The following is a 19,563-nucleotide window of genomic DNA, read 5'->3' on the forward strand; positions in this document are numbered from 1 at the left end:
TTTTGCGTATTTCATAGAGAACATTTCAATGAATCTTAATCATTTCTATATACCCTCCCATCCTCACTGGCACCCTCCCATACCCTGTCCCCATCTGGAGCGCATATACTGTCTTCCCTGCTGAGGCCCACTGTGTCAAGTCAGTGTCCCCAAATGTTCCTCAGTGCAAGTCTATCCACTGAGGTCTAGTCAGCCTATCTAGAGTCCCTTCTTTTAGTAAGATCAGCTCTTCTTCACCTAGCAGCAATCAGTTGCCAATATTTCTTCGGATAAGATTAAGGTCTGAGGTTCATTCTGCCAGTTCTTTGCTGGGTTTTTGTCTGCCTGAGTTTGCATGGAACTTGTGTATGCTGACACTATTGCCATAGAATCATATAAGCAGGTTGCCAGGAGTTTGTAAGACTATTTCCGTATGGTCCTGCACTTCCTCCCTGGTTCTTACAATCTTTCTGCCCCCTCTTCCACAATGGTAGGAACCATTGGGTGGGTGCCTTGGGTGGGGTGAAGCTTAATAAAGAAGTCCTGTCCAAGGACCAGCATTCAGCAGACTCTTGATCTCTACACTTTGGCCATTTGTGACCTCTTGGGTTCCTGGCCCTCTGCTGCATGAGGGGGCTTTGTTAATGAGAACTGAGAGATTCATTAGTGTCCTCTTCTTTACCCCTGTCCTATGTTCCATGAGCCTTAGGTGTAGAGTTTGTACTGTAGATATGTCACTTAGGCTTGGGAAATTCATAGACAATGTCCATCTGTGACCAGTTGTAGTACTTGGTAACAGTCTCCAACTGGTACAAAATGAGATACTTTGATGAATGGTGACTGGGATATTTGTCTGTAAATATAAGAATACATACTTTTCACATAGTAAGAAATCACATTAGTTTAGAGATGTGACAGTCATAGGTCTTAGAGAAAACCCCCTTTTATCTTTTAGAAGAACTTAGATACTTGCAAAAAGGAACCTCTTTCAAGGGTAGGGTTTTGCCCTCAGGATACCTTTGTCATTCTCCCTGTGAAGTGCAGATTTCTCTGCCATAGTGCTGATCTCTTTTTCATTCACCCATGCTTCCTCAGTATCAACCTAAGAACCATCCTCCAGTCTAGAAATTTCCTCTCCAAATCAAATCAGTCCATAGATTTTAAAATTCAACTACACTCAGGTTCTCAGAACACAGAAAGAATAAACCATTTTTTTAAATCAAAATAGTACAGGCCTGGCTTTACTGGAGCTCCTGATAGAGTCTTATTTTTCCTCTCTGAAATCTCATAAGGTGGGCCTCCACTGTCCACATTTCCCACTAGATGATACATTAAATTCTGTGTCTAATATTCTATTCACTGTCTCCTCAGCCCAACACATGAAACACTTCTAAATTCCTCCCCCAAAATAGCTGCAAAGATTTACAAGACATGTGATCAGGTTCATCACAGTAATGGCCTTACGTTTTTGGCTGGATTTGTCCTAGTTTTGTTTACAGTTGTTGTAACAAAATATGGTAAAAGCAATTCAGGGCAAAAGGATTGATTTGCTCACAATTCAAGGTTATACTCTATCACAGCAGGAAAGTCACACTGTAGAAGCTTAAGAGATTCATATCATATCCTTAATCAGATACAGAAAACAAAGTATTCATGCATGTTGGTTCAACTTGCTCTCTCATTTTCATTAGTCCACGGCCCAGCATATGAAATGGTGCTGCCCACATTCATAACCATATATAATGATCACTTTTATAGCTACTGTGGAGAAATCTAACTATGCTTCTACTTAATTATGCTTGAAGAGATTCAAACATCTATGTATAATTTTACTCTAAGTGATCTAAGCTTTGTAGCACTGGATTCCCCTTATCTTTGCCTATTCTCTTTCACCACATAAATATGAAATCTGTAGATCTCAACGGTAGTGATTCTCCAATCTGTAAAGTGAACTACCTAAAATAAATTATTGTCAATTTGAATATTTCTGGGCATTTCAAAAAATTGTGAACAATACGCTGCTTAAATTTCTAAAATTATAATAAATACAAATAGTACTTGATAGAGGATATTTGGGTTTATATAAGGACAGAATCTGAAACTACGATATTGATAAAGGTAGATTCTTTTAAAAGTTCTCTTAGAAATTAGGTCTTGAAAAACAAATCACAGAAAGATTAAAAGTTCATATGAAATATACTGGGGTAAGATAGAGTCTGGATTCTTGACTTTCAGTTCTCTGAAAGCTTAAGGTATTCTTTACAACAACCAAGGACTGGAAGAATGTGATTCTGGGTATGTGTGATATTAGCCATCAAAGGTCAGATTATTCATCAAAATCTACCCATAATGAGTAAGGTTCCAGGAGCCTATAAAACTCTGCTTACTTATGGTCATCCATGAGGAACTATTGTCAGCTGGTTATTGCTAGATAGCAGAGTTGATTTTCTTAAAGGTAATGATGCTAGACAGACTGAGCAGACTCCAGTGGATGAACTCATACTGAGGGATATCTGGGTGCACAAACTTTACTTGTTAGGCTTTAACATATATAACAAAATGAATGAAGTCTTATGGGAGAGCTGTGGGGGTACAGATAGGAAAAGGGGGCTAATTGTGATTAAGATGTATTGAATGAAATCCACAAAAAAACCAATAAATATATATATTTTAAAAACCAACCATATATTTCACATTCTTTCAGGAAAATGTATAATGTAAAAATACACTATTAGAGGCTGAGAAGATGGCTTAGTGGATAAGAGTGCTTGCTGGAAATGCAAGAAGACCTGAACTCTGATTCACAGCATCCACATAGAAAAGACATCCGTAGTCACACAGGTCTGTAATCCCAGTGCTTCAGGGTGAGGAGAATCAGAGATGGGAAAATCTTTGAGACTTTCTGGCTACCAGTTTGGCTGAAAAAGATTAAGCTCTGGGTTCACTGATAGATCCTGACTCAAAGTAATAGAGAACAATAGAGGAAGACACCTGTTATCATCCTCTGTCATCTACTTATATGCACACGCATACACACAGAGGCTTGTAAACACATACAAATATTGAAAATTTAAATATATATACATGCAAGCAAAACATTCATATACAAAATGAATCTTTGGCTAGGTGTGATGGCACATACCTAAAAGTCTTACACTCGGGAGGCAGAGGCAGGTGAATCTCTGTGAGCTCAAGGCTAGCCTGGTCTAAATAGTGAGTTCCAGGGCAGCTGGGGCTACTAGAAGACCCTGTCTCAAAAAAGACCAAAAAAAAAAAGTCTTGCTGACTATCTTTTTTTCCATTTAGTACTCAGATTTGAATGCTTTCAAAGTTAATTTGGAAATGTATTAATATTTCTGGAGCTTTCATTCTTTTTACTGTGCCAACCATACATAGTACATATAACTGTTTTCATGATTGTAAGTTAGTTGAAAGACTTTGGGAAATACTTGCAGACAAATCAAGATGAGAGGAATATAAGGATGTGTCATAGCAGTGGTGAGTGCAGCTTGTCACAACACATCTCACAGTTTGTATCTGTGAGGGGTCTATTTAGTGACACATTACTTGGCAAGAACACAAAATATACTTTTATTTATAATGGATACAATTTGATGCTAACAGGAAATATTTAATTCTTGGCCTGAAGAATGTATTTACATTTCAAGGCACTATTCTTTTTCTGTGCCATTCTTAGGGACATTCTGATAATTCAGTGTCCAAATACAGATAATTCTGTATGTCACATACCAAATGCATTTTAAAAGTCTCAATACTTAATGTCTTCCACGCCATTATAAATGGATGCATTCCATTCTCATTATCCATTCCAAGTCCTGCATTAACTTCTATCAGACACGTATATTTCAAATACAGCTAGAGCAGAAAGCTAGACAATCATCTGCAGAGAGGATGAGCAAGCTTATTCATGATTAATTTTCCTTTTTTAATCTGGGCTCTCCATTGGAAGCCTCTGATACTGACAATTTGAAGAGATAAATAGGACAACTGTGGTCATTACACAGAGATATGCACAAGCACATCAGAGTATTCTTGTCTTCTCTTTTAATTTACATAATTTCTAAATGTGCTAAGAATGGAAAGTATTGTTCATTGGTGGCAGTTTTTACTATAGAACAATCAGCATCATAAAACTCATTTTGGCTTAACCCAAACTGGGAAAGTGATTGCTATAAAGTTTTTCGTATCTGTCTTTTTGTAAAGTTTTCTTTTCAGTGCAGCTGTTTCCATCATTCTCATCAGACACACTTAAAAGGGGCCTAAGCAAGAAATAGTAACAACTAAAGAATACACAGCTTAGGAAGTATAATGTGTAGGATCAAAGGAAACAAGAAAAAAGCGGTGTTTTCACATAAATCAGGATAAGTTGAGAAGAAAAGAAAGAAGAAAGAGTATGGAGAAAAGAAAGAAGTAGCAATATGGAAGTTACGAGGACATGACGAATGAGGGGAACGTGACAGAAATAAAAGGACTGAAAGACAATGAGGGAGAAGAATGAAGAGAGAAATGAAAGCAGGCAGGCACAGTGTAGAGATGAGCTGGATCTGTGGCAACAGGTCCTCTATTTAGGAGCCAGGTAACGGGTGACAAAGTGAACAACAACAGAATTTCCCCTTTTGGCTGGAGAGATAGCTCAGAAATAAATACAATCTGTCTTCTTTTTAAATAAATAAATAAATAAATAAAATGTATATAAAAGTAGCCAAAGCAATTTTGAAAGAGCAGAATAAAGTCTAAAGACTCAAGCTAAAAAGAAATAATAATAATATGCCCCTTTTATAAGTGTTAATGAGCAAAGTATGTATTTTTTATATCTTACCTAAGTACATTATCAAGATGAAAGAATACAGAAACAATAGATTTTTTAGAAATTTTTTCCTCTAAAAAAGGATGTAAAATTGAGCTGGTCTCAAGTAGGAATAGATCCCTGAACCTTGTTGCCTTAGCTTTCTAAAACTCAAAACAGAAAGTGCTCTTAATTTCGTTCTTTCAAGATTCCCTAGATGTTCCTAAAAATGGTGATTGGTGTAGGAATTATCACAGTTTCAGAAAACACCTGATAGATATTTAAGTAAACACACACACACACACACACACACACACATACACACACACACACACACACAGGCTTCAGCACATGCACACACAAACAGATAAAGAAAATAAAGATTCAGCGGTACTATTGAGTGAATTGGTAAGAACATGAACAATCAACTCTGAAATATTTGGGTTCTTATCATGCCTTTTTATCTGTGGGAACTTGAAGGAAGGGATGTTTTGCACTAGTAGCTATTCCATCAATAAAACAGAGTTAATAGCACCAGTCTCAGAGGTGTTGTGAAGACTTGATCATATGGGTTGAGCTGCACTCATAGGCCTAACTCCAATTCAGGGTTTCCTTCACTGCTTTCCCTGTACTTGGCTGTTATCTACAGGGACATATTCATTTAAAAGGTATTTATAAAAATACATTCTTATTGTAAGTCACTATACCAGGCGTTACCAAGTGGTGTTTCACATTTCAATCAAGTAAACAAAAATGTTTCAGGGAAATGTAGGACTTAGTAAAATATTCTTTACATTTTTGCAATTTGCCTACCCACAGATTTTATTATTTCTTCTATTGGGAAAAAGCATTGTGAAATTAATACTTTATTGCATATAGAGAAGCAATTTATATATTAGTAATATATCCTCTTACTAACTCTATCTGAAACTCAAAACTAGAGAATTTTTATATCCATTCTAATTGACACTTATATCAGAATTTGTTAAAACAAAACAAAAGCTACCTGAAAATATCCTTTATTATTAGGATATTAGTAGTAATACCCTAAATAATATTGAAGTGCAGTTTTTTCTGCCTTCTTTCAAAGAGTGAAAGGGTTACACACAAAGAAATGTAAATTTCTGGAAATTCTAAAAGGCAGATGTGTGATAGACATAGGAGCAAGAAGAAAAAACAAGGTGAGAAGTATAAAATTATTAAATCATAGGTACAGTATCTCAGTGATATTAAAAAATATATATATTATATGACTGGGGATGTAGCTCCGTTGGTAGAGTGTTTATGTAACAAGCAAGAGTTTTTCCACCCCCAATACTACACAAACTAAGTATGATAGTCCATGTCTATAATTCCAGAGCTCAGGAGGTGATTGTTTTGGTTCTTTTTTTTTTTTTTCTTTTTCAGTCTTTTTGAGATAGGGTCTCCCTATATCCCCAGCTGTCCTGCAACTTGCTTTGTAGACCAGGCTGGCCTGAAGACTGGTTTTAAGAACTCGTTTAATGTATATTGCAGCCATTTTCTATTTTTTCTGAATATTTATCTGTCATTATTTTCAAGTTTGATGATGAATGAAAGCCCTAGTCAAAGTTCTGGAAGTGGGTCTGGAATCTTTGGATTGAAATCAACGCTTTGGTGGCAAAACCACAAAATGAGACCCTGACCCTGTCAAGCTTGTAGCTCCACTGGGCGGTGTTAAAATCATGCAATTGCATGAAGGTGTGATGCAGTGTTGCCTGTAAACATGCCAGAATGCAAATATTCAGAAACCCAAATATTCCCATGTATAAAACACATTTATACGTCACTTTTGAGACAAGTATATAATCTTAATAATATTTATTTACTTTCAATCCTCTGAAATTTAAATAGAGGGACAGTCACAGATTTTCCAACCTTAAGATTAAAACAAATGGTTTTAATAATATTCCAACCACACCTCCATTTGCTCTTTTTGCAAAGCTGATATCTACTGGGAACATAAATACTTCTGTGTGTATATACTATTGCATGAAGTTTCATTTGTCATAGCTACTGAACATAATTTTGATCAGAAATGCCCTATAATTTTGAATCTAAACGTTCTAAGAATTCATTTTAAAAGAAACTTTCAAATGGCTTTACTGAGTGAAAAAAAACTTATGTCAGTTTCTCTCTGGGTGCATTAGTCTTAGAATTTCTCTAGTATACTACTTGGCCTGTCCTGTTTTAAAGACAGACTTAACACTGAATTACAACCATCCAAGCTCCAATCCTACATATGATGTGCAGCATAGTTGGCATCAATATTTCTTGTGATTCTCAGAGTCATAAATACTTTCAAATCATTTCTGTATTCCTCTGAATATTTCTATAGAACTACTGGTATATAGTCTTTATTTTCTCAAAGCATAATTGTTTCATCATGACAGTAACCCATCTCAGGTCTCAGAGTTCCACTTTTCCAGTCAAAGTTTCAAGATCTCCAAGAGATATTTTGCTTGGCTTAACCAAGTTGGTTTTAATAATGGATTTCAAAGGTGTCAGCTGGAGTGGAACAAGACTGTGTATATTAAACTATGGCTTCTTGGGAATAACTTTCCACTGCCCTGGAGCAACCATAGTAAGAAAAGCCAATATTTATGACATATTTCTGTGTGTCAGACCTTGTCCTACTGTTTTGAGTATAATAACTGAGAAATTGATAACATTATTTGTCCCTATTCTCTGCTAGATAAAAATAACTCACACACACATTGATAGAACATGCCTAAGTTATCAGATCACAATTCAAGGTATTAGAAGTTTCCATGGTCATACCTCTCTTCCACTTTGACATAAGAGTTCTACATGAAATGTTGCCAGTGGTGGGGTGGGGGGTGGAGCTAATTATAACCTCTGAAACCCATTCAATCTCAGCCTCAAATAGCAATCACCAAACAGTACATGCTCCACGCAGTAAAGGAGCACACATAGACAGATATGAATTACCCTAATCTAAAATCACAACCTCAACATAACCAAGTCTCTGTATCTGACATTCTCAAGCACAGGATATAGGAAAATGTTTGGGATACTACTTATTTCATTTACAATTGGTGAGGGGTGAGAGGATATCTCAAGGGTCAGTGAGGACTCTTCTAACATGCACCAGGGCCATGGACTCATTTCCTAGTACCACAAACGTGCCACACATGCATGCACACACATTTGCATCCACACACACAATTAGGTCGAGGATAAAATATATACCATACAATAAGTGCAAATTAAAAATACGGTGAAATATATAATAAGCTCAGAATAAATTGGGAAAAATTAAGCATACTTTATGCTAAATGGTATTAAAGAATTAAAGTTAAATTTGCAGATCAACAATATCCTGTTTTTTAACCAAAAAAGGGGAACAGGGTCCTAGTCAGTAAATAGTCCTTATATTTAAAAAGTATATGGAAATATGTAACATGCTCTAGAATGTTTGAAACTATCCCTGCATTAAACAAAAGTGGAATGCTAGTGTAGAGAAATATATTAAACAATGTGACTAGAGATGATTCTTATTGCAATTAAAAAAGTGTGTATGATTCCATTTTACCAATATTTATGTTCTTCATATTTTTGGTGGTATTATTTAGTAAAAGATTTTTTTCATGGCCCTAGAGAGCTGACATAAAACTGTTAGTCATACAAATATAGGGTAACCTATGGTAAAAATTGTTATTGCTACCAATATTTTATATGATCTGGATGTCTCAAGCTAATAGTAAGACAAATCATATAATTTATATATCAGCAGTCTTTGGAATTAACCATATTTGCAGTGACTGCCAAAATGAGTATAAAATTATGCCTGAGGTTGCAGTTTGAAAATTTGAATATATTTAAACTTGAGTTGATTTGATATATGTACTCCATTATAAATAATCCCCAATTTTATAATTGTTAAAAAATAGATAGATAGATAGATAGATAGATAGATAGATAGATAGATAGATGATAGATAGAGATATAGATACAAATATGGAATAACTAATAACTGACAATTTCCAGTTATGTAGGAATGACTTCTGTAAAATCAACAGAATTTGGACTAACAACTTTTAATTAGCATTGGCAAACTCATTGAACTGATCTTGTTTCTTGTGGGCCTCAATTGATAGTCAACTCTGAGATAATGAATTAGTGTTGCTATGCCTGAAAATAAACATATCATATTGCTGAGATATAGTGCACACCTTGGTTGAAAACAATGAAGACTGAGAAAGAATGCTTCTTGATACTTTCAGGATGGGTCCTAGTTTGTAGTTCCCTAATTGAAGCTGAAGTAACAGTACTGAATAAAAATAAGGCTGAGGAATGACTCTGGGACACAGTTCCATCATATAGATCCAAAGCACAGTTCCAAGAGTGATCTGGAGGAACTAGTGGTCTCTAAGTTGGGACCTACTTTTAAAAACCAAAGTAAAGATTTAAGCTGTTAATTTAATATAAATTTAATGTGGTATGCTAAGAACACATTGTGGTTCCCTGTGTGAAGAGGAGGCTACTCCAAACTTTGATTAGCAGCCTGAAAAGTCCTGAGAAAAGGGGGAATATAAAATATCTTAATCACACATTGCAAGTTGTGTGGCAACGAGTACAAGGTTTTTCTTGATAGCTTGCACCAGATCACTCATGGGTAGAAGCCAGGAAAAGTCCTGAAGACAAAGGGAAGTTTTCGATGTTCTTAGTCATACACTAGGGTAAGTGACAGAACATCAAACACAAGGCTTTCTTGCAGCATGCACTGTCATACTTTACTAATTCTTACTCACTTTTTGTTTCCTTTACCAGACATGAACTCCAAGGAACTGTGCTCAAATTTTTCTTTCATCCTTTCACTATGGGGATCCCTTTATCTCCTGAATCTTGGATGCATGCACAGGAATTAATGAATTTACCTAAAGAAACGGGAGCAAAAGTGTCATCAAAGCAAACTGATGAACCTTTAAAAGTTATTCAGAAATATTTCCCCTGCTATCTCAACCATGTGACACTTAATTTAGAATCTTGGGAAAATAACTGATGACGAATTAAGATCCTGCTTAGAAACAGTTCAGTTGAAACTTTTAACACTTTGGAACAAAATTAAAATATATGTACAGGCTTAACAAGAGAAAAGAAAAGTTATGCTTCCAAAAGAATTAAGTCTTATAGAACCTCATAGACCTCTTCCACCTAAATCACCTGCATTCCATGGAGTTCTGTTCAGTGGCATAAAAGATAATCGAATAAACCAATGCCAACTCTTTCTGCCCTGAATCTCCAAGTCTATCTCTCTCTGAGATTTGAAACACTTTCACTCTCTCTGATGTTTGTGTCATAATGCTGCTTTTAAACATATTTTCCAGTTAAGATGACATGATAGGTTAAAGAGAATGAGCATTGTGATAATTGCCTTTTTCCATGTTCTTTTAGCTGTTACTCTTCTCTGCATTCTGAATTCTTTAAATTATTAATATTTAATAAAATACTACATGTGGCATCTTATAATATAGTTTTTCTAATGCAGAAAGCCAGACTGATAGCCCTGTTTAAAAGAGAAATTCACCTTGTACACTATCATGTTTACCTACAAAGTAGGTTTTAAAAAGAAAGGGATCAAAGTAAATGTTTTAGGAGATTTTAGCAATTTAACCCAAGTGAAGTCTAAACTATTCTTAATCATTAGAAGTTGGCGGACTTACTTGATATGTATAAGGACAATATTTACACCAGGAGATTTATGAATGGTGGGACCTGCACAGACAGGGAGAAGTGAAGATAAATAAAAATTCATTAAAATCACTGTGTATTAGGGGCCACATTGGTGAGAGTGACTACACCAAACATGCTATACCTTCTTTACTATCAATAGCAAAAAATAATGAGATCAAGAAAAATCCGGGTCATGTTGGTGAGATAAGTAGATGCATCTGGCACAGCCTCTCTCCTCATAGTCACTCATGAGGAGAAAAATATAAAGGTCTAACAAGCAAAATAGGGAAAATTTAAATATAAGGGTAACAAAAAATCTTAGCTTATATCTATTTTACCTAGATATTTGATTTATTGCATTTAAGATTGACCTAAAATTAAATCAAAGAATGAAAATAGCCTCTAATGGGAAATAACCTAGGAGAGATGATACTTTAGTTTGCCTCCAATTATGGACACAAGCTAACTAATTGTGTGTATAAGCCTTCAAACATCGTGTCACCACAAATACAGCCAGGGAGAAACTCAAGTTGGAGATAGTAAAGGTGGATACTATAAAAACTATTTAAATAAACATTTTGTTGGCTTTATTTTCCTTGATTATGAATGCTGACTGCCATGTACACATGAACTTATAAAAATTTAAAGATATCAAAGTGTGTCCCTTCACAATCAAGTGACTTTTGTTAAATCCTATTGACAGTGTAAGACCCAGATATTCAACTTAAAAAAAATATTTTAAAAATATTTTTATGTATATGAGTGTATTGACTGTATGTATGTATTTAATGTATGTATGTATGTATGTATGTATGTATGTATGTATGTGCACCATGTCTTTTAGTGCCCACAGAGGTGAGAGCTGGGCATCAGATCCCTGGAAATAAAGTTAAAGACAGTTTTTAGCTGCCATATGGGTGCTGGAAATCATACACAGTTCCTCTGTAAGAACATCCAGTGCTCTTAACTGCTGAGCCATCTCTCCAGCACCAAGAGACTCAATTTTAAAAGAAGGAAATGACTTTTTAAAATATTAGTAAATTGCCATGTAATGCTTTAACCTCAGTGGAGAACCAGGCTCTGGCAATGGGATTTGGTTCTTTCACTTCAAACCCAAGCTTATTTATCTTATCTTAAAATGTCTTCTGGATATTTATGAGACAGGTGGCCCCCTAACTCCAAGAAGAAGGGAAATAAGTTTTATAAAATAAACATTATCACCTAGAGGAAAACTAAGGTACATATTACCAACAGAAACTATTGTTGCTTATTTCATAATATAAAGATTCATGATAAAATCAATTTAAGGAATCTCATTTTTACCACTGTCAAAGTAATTGGGTGGGACCCTCCAAACAAAAGTGTCCACCTCTTGGCTGCAGGAGAATGTGAGGCACATTTAAGCTTTTCACTCCATAAAAACAATAAGAAGCAAAACAGCTTCCTCCTTAGACCTAGGGCAGCAGAAAAATTATAATAGGTTTAGACATAGTAAAAACTAAAACTCTCCACAAACTTATGGATCAGTCTTAAGCTTGCCGTGCCTCAAAACTTTAAGTGACAGGAAAACATACAAATTATCTCTAAAATAGTAGAGATTGGATTCTTATATTAAATGTATTAAAAAATTTTAAAATCCCTACAAAGTTTCAGGAACCTATTTTAAAAAATATATTTGTTTAAACGATTAATTAAAATTAGACTATAAAAAATTTAATTTATAAAACATTTATTGATTCAGATTATACTGGTCAAATTCTTATTATGGCTTATTCTTTTTTTGTTGTTTTTGTTTTTTAGTATTTTTATTTTATGTGTATGAGTGTATTGCCTGCATGTATGTGAGTGCACCCCTGTCATACAATGCTACGGAGGTCAGAAGAAGGCGTCAGATAAAACAGACCATTGCATAGTACACCATCCTAAAATTCCTCACAGTATATGGTAAATTTATTTATTAATGTTATTTATATCTCACCTTATAAAGAAAATTAGTTGATAATAGAAAGTGTAAGAACAACATATATACAAATGGAAATATTTTTGGTAAATAAAGGATTTAGGTATGAATAGTAAGATGACTTGCTGTTTCCTGATTGGAATGGAGATAAAAGATTTTACGAAGATTTGAGTAAGGTATTTTAGATATGTAAAAGTTGAGCCTTAAAGATAAATATATAATACATATACATATATCTTAAAATTTCTAATGTAGAAGTCCAAACAAAACTCTTTTTAAATAAATGGAGTCATTTGTCTAATCTTGTTAACTGTTATAAATACTGGCTCAAAAATAAAATATATGTCTGATCAAGGTTGATTTAAAATATTTAATTTTGACTAAATATTACACAAATCTTAAAAAAGTACTAGACTATTGGGGCTAGAGAGATGGCTCAGTGGTTAAGAGCACTGATGGAAGGGGACCCAGAATCACTTCTCTGTGCTCACCATCCTAATCCAGTTCCAAGATGTTTATTGACCATACCTGTAGCCCACTCTCCTGTTGTTTTCCCCCCAAAAGCTATACTATTGTTACTAAAGAATTGACTGTCTGTGTTCAATAATTATCTATGTCTAATTCTTAAATGGGAAATTTTTACTCAATGCATGATCAATAGCCCACCTTCTGTCAATATTAAATAAATAATGCAATATTTCTGTTCTAGTTTGTTTCTCCATTGCTGTGGCAAAATACTCTGATCAATACCAACTTAAGGAGGAAAGGGTTTATCGGCTTACATCTCCCAGGTCATAGTTCATCAGGGAGCCCAAGGTAGGAACTCAGGGCAGGAGCCTCAAAGCAAGAACAGGAGCACAGGCCATGGAGGAACACTGCTTACTGGCTTGGTCCCTGTTCCCTGATCAGCTTGCTTTCTTATGCAACACAGGCCTTCCTGACCAGGGATGGCACCATCCACAGTGGGCTGGGCATTCCCATATCACTCAACAATCAAGAAGATGCCCCACAGACATGGCCACAGGCCAGTCCTATGGATGCAATTCCAAAATTGAGGCTCCCTCAACCCAGGTATGTCAAGTTGATACTAAAGTTATCCAGCACAATTTTTCTTATTAGAAGAATTTTCCTTCTATTTATATATTTCATTTTATGCATGATTTCTTATTGGTTTTTACTAAAGATATAAATTTAATTGCTCGAACAATTTATGAGCCTCATCAAAAACTTTATTATTGCTAGTCCCAGCCAAAATTGGGCTAAATGTTTAAATATTTTGAGCATATTGTAACTAATCATTTTATTAAGTCCCATAAATTAAAAATTTCATTCCCCAAAAGACAATTTTAAAATTTTCTCAACAGTTTTTAGGATTTCAGTTGACTTCAGTCTTCTTTTTGGAACTCCCAATTCATGTTTTTCTCACATCTTTGCATCTTTTAAGGATAACATCTATTTACATTTTCATAGTAATATTGTGGCACCGTTTTAACTCTTTTTCTATTATAGCTACAACCTGAAGCTAAATTTAAAACAAAAACAATCTTAATATACAATTTGATTTACTATTTGTTACCCCCTTGGTTTAACCTGTCTCCTACTATTCCTCTCTCTCGGCTTCCTACTTTCCCTTTCCCTTCATGGTTTCTTTCCTGGCTCCTGCAGTTTCATCAGGATATCTACTCACTTATAAGTATTTGGTGTTAAGAATCACAAATGGGGAAGAATTTTGTCATTTGTTTATTGGAGTCTGTATTACTTCACTTAGTATAACAGTTGATTACTGCTGGGTGAGGGGAAGTGATCATTAATGGATACATTGACTAGACCTCAGTGGATGAACTTGTAAAGAGTGACATCTGAGTACACTTACTTGACTTGATATACCTTAACATGATGACAGAATGAATTAAATCCAGTGGAGTGGGCTATGGGAGGGTTTGGATAGGGGAGAGGCTAAAAAGATGTTTTGTGTGAAATGCACAAACGTTCAATAAAAATACATATAATACAAGAATTTTCTAATGGTTATTTGTACCAAGTGCAACCAAAAGAAAAATATTTTTACCCCAAATCAACAAAGATTTCATTATTTTTATTCAACAAGATTAAAAAAAATTCCTCCAGTTTACTGGGTGAGATATTTATATTCTGTATCCTTCCATATTCCCAGGTAATTTCTACTTGATTTTACAGACTACAGTACAATAACAACTATTTTTTGCTGGTATTTTAAGACAAACTACTTTTGACTTCCATGTGGGATTTCATTAATTCCTATAAAAATATATTTCCTTCTGTAAATATATATTCCACCTCACTGCTCTAATCTTTTCTCAAAACAAGATAATAAATCAGGAAAATGAAACTTTACACAGTGCTGGAATGTGGCACTCTCTATAAGCCCTGGAACATACACCACCCAGTGGGAAGAACATATAACTGTCATTTCTAATTACAAACAATTCCCTAATCAGCTTCTCAATTTGCAAACCTACTCTCACTATCTAGCTAATGCCACCCCATTATTGTTTTGAGCCACCATAGCTTGTTGAAACTCATCTGGTTTTATTTCAAAGCATTTGATCTTATATAGAATTACTGGGTCTCCACACAGGAAATCTTTCTACTAACTTTGTAGTCTTCATTTCAGTTATCACAGGTACAAACTCAGCAAATTATGCAATCCAGTCCTGACTGCCAATCAGTAGACATGGTCATCTTGAAAGAAGTCAAACCCCAAGTGTTCCTGTTAATTAACTTTGGCAAAGGAAAGTAACTTATATAAATTCCTTTTTCAATTTTAAATTTGCTCATATATATGTTAACAATTTTTGTAACTTTATTTTCACTACTGACAGAACACAAAAATGTGTGGTAGCTTGTTTAAAGTATAAGTCAAAACAAACAGTTGTCCTGCTTCTTTGTCTAAACTTTTTGCTCTTTTTGCCAATTTTGTGAAGTTCGTATGTCTAGTATATTCATACCCATACATTAGCTCAAATACAAGCAACAATTATAATAATTCATTTATTATTAGCAATTAAATACATAACAAAAAGCAATTAAGGATTAACTTCTCAGGAATAAAGTATACTTTAAATCTTTTAAAAACAACTTGTACTTTAAATTTTTAAACTGTTCCTCTCAATTTTCCACCCTTAGCATATGCTGGAAATGTATCTTATACAGTAAGTTTTATCCAAATCTATGGCTTTATATAGACTAAGTTAAGGGCCAACTAATGGCTGGATCCAATTTCTCCCATGAACTGGAACAAAGGCTCTGCATCTGTCTGTGCATCCTCCTATAGGACTCCTTGGACTGTAGGGGGAGTGGTATAGCCATACCAGAATGTGGTGGTTTGAATGAGTGTGTCCCTGACAGGCTCCAAATATTTGAACATTTTGTCCCTTCTTGGGGGTGGTGTTTTGGGATGTCTTAGAAAGTATGGCCATGCTGGAGGGAGTGTATCACTGGGGGCAGGCTTAGAGAGTTCTTAAGCCTTACCAGATCTCCACTTGTGTTCTACTTCCTGTGCCTGTTTGAAGATGTGAGAGCTTAGCTTCTGCTCTAGCCATCTCTGCTGCCATGCTTTCTTGCCATGATGGACTCTTGCCCCTTTGCAAAGGTAAGGTAAGTAAACTCCTCCTTTTATAAGTTCCCTTATTACAGCAACTGAACAAACACTAATATAATAATTAATACCAGAGAGTGGTCTGTTGGCTGTGAAGAACCTGACCATGTGGAGTTTTGGAAGAGTGTGGAAGACTTTGAAAGTTTGCCTAGAAAAGTAGTTGGTTGCTGTAAGCATTCTAGTAGGTGCCTTGAAGAAAGTAGAGGGAAATAAGGACTTAAGCAGCAACTGGAATATTTTGGCAAAGAGTCTGTCTGCTGTCTGTCCACAACCAAAAAGCTTGTAGCTAAATTGAAAAGCAATGGACTAATTTATTCAGCAGAGAATATTTCAAGGTAGGAATGGTGGCATGGCTATTATTGGTGAATAGTATGCAGATCTACAGTGAAAAAGAGAAAATGGGGCAGAAAGAAATGCAGAATATACTTTTTGAATTGAAAAACTGCACTAGAAAGATTAATGTTGGAGTCAAGACACGTGCTGGAGAAGTGGATCCCTCTGATAAAGAAATTAAAGTGATTAAGGAGAAGCATAGAGAGCTGCAGTTGAACAATGGAGAGAGTGCCTTCAGCACAATACCACACCCTGCTAAGCCTCCAATTTGTGAAAGGAAAATGCTGCAAGAATTTTCTACTAGAAAACCACTAAAGAGAAAAGCTTCAAAAGCAGATGAAGAAGGCTTGGGTACATCCCAAACTTTCAATCAAACTTAGTGGTGTCTTTCACATGATGCTGGCTCTAGAGGCATGAAAGATGCAAGAGTGAAGGGGTAATGGGTCCTTCCTCCATGGTTTCAGACAGTTGCTGAGGCCAGGCAATGTGCAGCAGGGGTCTGCCCGCATAAAGAAGGTCTTGACAGGCCAACAGGCCCTAATAGGCCATTGTGTGAAGCCGTAAAGATGAAGCCTAGTTGACATTAGAAATCCCAAGAAGACATTCTTGATGCCAGAACTGTGAGATAATCTGTCAAGGAACGTTGCATACAGGGAGTGGTACCAGACCAAAAGTGATACGTATGTTTCACCCAGCAAAGCTGGAAGAGTTGAGTCACCTAAACCCTTTGGAAGTAAAGCCCTCAAGTCAGACATGGAGCTACTGGCTTTGATATTTGCCCTGCCAGTTTTCTCTCTAGTTTTGGTCCAGTATTATCTCACTATGCTTTCATTCCTCCCTTTTGGAATGAGAAGAATCTGTTCCACTGTATGTTAGGAATGTGTAATTCGTCTTTTGATTTCACTGGGCCTGACATTAAGAAATTGCCCTGAGTCTCAGAGGAGACTTTGGACTATGGACTTTGAAAAGTATTGAGACTGGTAAAAATGATGGGGACTTTTAAGGATACTCTAAATTCATTTTGTAGTTTATATGGTCATGAGGCTATAGGGGCTAGGGTGTGGAATATGGTGATTTGATTGAAAGTGTCCACCACAAGTTCCAAGCATTTTAACACTTTGTCCCCATTTCATGGTACTGCTCTGGGAGGTCTTAGAAAGTGTGGCCATGCTGGAGGAAGCACATGACTGGGGGCCGGCTTAGAGAGTTCTTAAGCCTTGCTGAATCTTCAGTTGTGGTCTGCTTCCTGTGCTTGCTTGAAGATATGAGCAGTTAACTTCTGCTCCTATTCCAGCTACCTATGCTGCCATGCCTCCCTGCCATGATGGACTCTTCCCCTTTGGAAATGTAAGCTAAATAAACTCTCCTTTTATAAATTCCCTTGGTCATAGTATTTCTATCACAGCAACAGAAAAGTAACTAATACACAGAAAAATTATAATCTAGCAAAAGAGAGACCTTTTCCTCCACATGAATACCTGTCATGGTCTATATGCCTTCTTCTCCAAAGCTGCCCTTCCAGTGCTTACTCCAGAGGCTTACTCCAGATGACATCATGCTGACCTATATTGATCTTCCAATACATCACTTGTGATGAGCCCATCATTCCTAACGACCACAATGGGCATGCTTCTTCATTTATAAAGCAAAGAAATGGGAATTATGGAAATGACTTTCATAAAATGAGCAGAATCTGGACTAATGACTTTTAATTAGCCTTGGCAAACTCACTGAACATGTGCACCTGTAATGTGGGCACCTAGCCTTGTTTCCTGGGAACTTCAATTTACTATTCTTTCCCAATATATTAATATGGGCATATTTGAGAATTAGCTTATCAAAGTACTGAATGACAGTATAAATCTTTATTGAAACAATGAAGATTGAAAAAAGAATGCTTGCTTATGATATAAGAGTGGCTTCCAGATTGCAGCTCCCCAGTTGAAGCTGGAGAAACCACTTTGAATAAAAGTAAGTGTGAGTCCTGACTCTGAGATACAGTTCCATGGCGCAGTTCAAGAGAGATCTGGGGGAAGAGGTGGTTTCTGAGTTTGGGCCAACTCTTACAAACTAAGGTTGAGAATCAAGCTGCTTTATTCAAGTACAGCTTTAATGTGGCATGGTACCAGTACACAGTTATAGTTATGTAAATGTAACTATTTACATTTCAGTTTCATAGTGCATACATGTTACTTTCATAAATCCTTCATCAAAATAACAATTTAATATTGTTCATACTCCAAGTTATTTTTACAATATAATATGTATCTTCCTAACAAGCAAATAGCTGCCAAACACACACGCACACACACACATGTACACACACACATGCACACATACACATACACACTCACTAGTGTATATATATACAGATGTGTACATGCAGATAGACATATATAAATGCATGAAGATAATACATATTCTTCAAATTCTTACACAATATTATAAATATAATTCACAGTAGTAAATCAGCAGTAATTTGTCTTTTCTAGGTCAATAAAATTTCATCAGGTATGTTAGTGTATCTTTAGTTTCTCATGAAATAATTAAAACAGAATATTTTCAAGGTTTAATATTGCACTACTGAGAATGTTTTTGAAATCTTTTCATGTGTATGATTATATGTATGTGTGTGTATATGTGTTTCTTTGTGTAAGTGAGGTGGTTCATGTACACAGTGCACACATGGAGGTCAGAGGATAGCTTTGGGTATAGATCCTCACCTTCTACCTTGTTTGAAGCAGGGTCTTTTGTTTGCCACTGTGTAAACCAGTCTAGCTGTCTTACGTCTTCTGAATATTTCACTCTCTCTGCTTCCCATCTCACTTTAAGAGTCCTGAGATTGCAGATATGTGTTACTGTACCTAACTTTGCATGATCTTTGTGGACTTGAACTCAGATACTCACATTTGCAAAACAAGAAATTTATAGGTTGTTAAATCTCCCTAGCCTGCAAATTTCTCAAGTTACTACCCCATAAAAAATAATTAACAGCTGGGCATGGTGGCGCACACCTTTAATCACAGCACACGGGAGGCAGAGGCAGGAAGATCTCTGTGAGTTCAAGGCCAGCCTGGTCTACATAGTGAGTTCCAGGACAGCTGAGGCTACAGGGAGACCCTGTCTCAAAAA

General features: G+C 35.8%; 1 pseudogene; it reads left to right on the forward strand.

The window, feature by feature from the left end:
* The first annotated feature begins 16,068 nt into the window (after positions 1–16,068).
* LOC103746392 overlaps positions 16,069–19,563 on the forward strand; it is a 73,552-nt pseudogene continuing 70,057 nt past the window's right edge.

This window comes from Nannospalax galili, unplaced genomic scaffold (genome assembly GCF_000622305.1).
Source record: "Nannospalax galili isolate Female #2095 unplaced genomic scaffold, S.galili_v1.0 scaffold203, whole genome shotgun sequence".
NCBI lineage: Eukaryota > Metazoa > Chordata > Mammalia > Rodentia > Spalacidae > Nannospalax > Nannospalax galili.